The sequence below is a fragment of the Magnolia sinica genome, chromosome 11, assembly GCF_029962835.1.
Source record: "Magnolia sinica isolate HGM2019 chromosome 11, MsV1, whole genome shotgun sequence".
In the NCBI taxonomy this organism is placed as follows: domain Eukaryota; kingdom Viridiplantae; phylum Streptophyta; class Magnoliopsida; order Magnoliales; family Magnoliaceae; genus Magnolia; species Magnolia sinica.
In genome coordinates, this window is record NC_080583.1 from 68,164,857 (window position 1) to 68,167,748 (window position 2,892).

The following is a 2,892-nucleotide window of genomic DNA, read 5'->3' on the forward strand; positions in this document are numbered from 1 at the left end:
TTTATAGGGGATAAATTGGCTCATAAGCTAGCCGACGATGCCTGTTAACCATGTTTATACATGCCTGCTTGAACCTGAGACACCTTGCGCCCACTTCCTCCTACTGGTAACTAACTTGTTGCAGCCCACAAGTCTCAGGAGCTGGGCATGGTGTATGGGACACTATGCCCGAGCTGTCGGCTTACGCTGGGGTGACGAGTCTTCCTGTAGTGACTACGAGCAAGGACTCTTTCTTACAATTTTCCTCATATGTTTTCTTTATTATTGGGAGTGACGAACCCAAATGGGCCAAGGATGGCGAGAGCAAGATAACCACGGCCGCTAAGGTCACGTGATCAGAATAGGGCATTGATCTGTCAATGTGTTCCAGTTTCTCCAAATTGCTGGTTGAATGAATGAAATTAATCAACGTGGCCAACATCTCACCATCACATCGCATTAGTTAGGTTGGCGACTCAGCAGTCGAGGTCACATTGATGGAGTGTTTTGCATTACAATTGTTAAATAGCGTCGCTCGAGAGAATATTGGAAGTAAGGGCATGCATCATATCATGAAACCATGCATATGCATTAATAAGAGTAGTTAAGATTTTGTGAATGAAATCTTTTCACTAAATTTGTCTATGTATTTGATAATATGCATAACTTATTGTTCTTGGTATCCATTGAGTTAATTACTCACTCCCACTCTGGGACGGTGTTTTAAAACACCAACCAAAACCTGTCTTAGATGTAGGGATTACGGAGCTCGACGCGCTTGATGGAGCGAGCGTGGATGAGGACAAGTTGTCGTATTTTTAGATTTTCGGTGGATCTTCGTAGACCGCTATAGGATTAGCCATAGGGCTCAAGGCTGGGGTCCATTCATTTTTTTAGATGATATATTTTGCGGAACGTAGTTCCCTCAAGTTTATTTACATTACCTTTTTGTTTGGATATGGATTTACTTTATTTAGTTGCACATGAGTTCATCATATTGTTTTGATTTATGTTACATGGTCCTCTTCGCTTCCCCATTGCTTATGAATTGAAATAACTATACCGATTCTGAAAACCCAGTAGGGCATAAGTGGCACCCAGGAATTCGAGAGCCGAGTACCTACTTAGCCCCCAAAATTTGGGGCGTTACATCGTCACTTGCATTTTTTAAGGATCAAGAAGTGATAGAGAGTCAGTTGCGCTATCGGACTTACCTTCTGTCCAACCACCTTCTCCCCCAAAATCGACTGATCAATCAATCTCTCTGGTCGATGAGCATCAGATTGCGCCCATGGATGAAGAAATAACAATTGAATAAGAAATACTTCAACCAGTTGAAATCGCTTCTGGTCAAGATACTGAGGTTGCAATGGTCGATGTCTCTACTTCACTGGTCCCCTTGACTAATGGTGCTCATACCTAGTCTTCTGGAGAGAAACTACTTCCTATAGAAGATATACTATCTTGTTTCAACTAGACTTTTCCATATGACATCCTAACTCCCAATCCTCCTGCACTTCAATGAAAATTCAGTAACTGCAGGAAGAATTACGCATCGTCATTCAGTTTGGTGCTTCTAACATGATTGTGTCAAGATCGATTAAGAGACTAAACTTCCTTGTTCACCAATTCCAAACTCTCATTCCATTGGATAAAACTTTATTAGCCAAGCTACTTGCATTGTATGAATTCTTAAGCTTGATTCTCGAACTCTAGGACACACTCACCATGGTTGATAGACTTTAAAATATTAAGTCAGTCGTGTCCCTCAAGATGATTACAATCATAGATGCTAGGGAGAAACTTGTTGTAGCATATAACAACTTAAAGGAGTCCAATGCTTCGTTGATTGATCTAGAGGATAAAATCTTAGTTATGGAGAATAATATGAGATTGTTGAAGGAAGAACAAAAGTCTATGATCAGGCGCAGACAGAATTAGATGATCGAAATCACTCAACTGGGTATCTTCATGCAAGAGCATACTTCATTGATTGGTGAGATTGCCCATTATGAAGTCAACACCAAAGCTGCTCTCCATCATTGGGAAATTAAGCGGTCAAAGCTTTAAGAAGAAATTGGATCTTTCTCATTTTTTGATTTCTTATTGGTTTTGTACCTGTCCATCATTGGCCATGCAATTTTTTTAATCTTTAATACAATTGACCAGAAAACTTGCTATCGGTATTTCATTTTTGGTACTTAGCATTTTTCTCTTGCGTGCATTACTATATTACTAGCAATTTTTCATGAGAAATCATGCACTTGTTCGTTTCCTCTCTCTAGGAAATGCTTCATATCATTAATGGACATTGTAATCAATGTGACACCTCGCCTTTGGGCATGATTGTTTATGTCAAATGCCTATTTGAAGGGATTCACTGGTGCCTAATCACTACAGACTCAGTTTCCTTTCTTCTCATCTTTAGGCGTTCTTTATTTCTGTAATGGCTGATTCTTCCATGGCTAATATTGATTATGCTCAGAGATTTTTGAGAGAAATCTTTGACATGGATATCAAAACCTTCTCTCATTTCATCCTTCTATGTGATATCTATCCATTTGTCCACGACCTTCGATTCACTGCCAGTGATAATTTTCCCATGAAAGAATTTCTAGATGCTTTAACAAAGCTCTAGAGCTTCGACAACACATACTTCATTGCAACAAATGATTTGGAAACCCTTGACACTCATGTAAATGAGCACTCTGACATTCATAGGGAAACCAATATCTTATCCGATCAATACGATTGGGCATGGTAAAATCATATGCACTGGACTCAACAACATCACTTTTGCAAAGTGATGATAAGAACTATGCAAGTTCAGTGCATAGAAATCAATGACGACCTCCAGGAAATTGAACGAATCTATGCTTTTGTAAAATCTAACAGCTGGAGTAGATTTCTTAT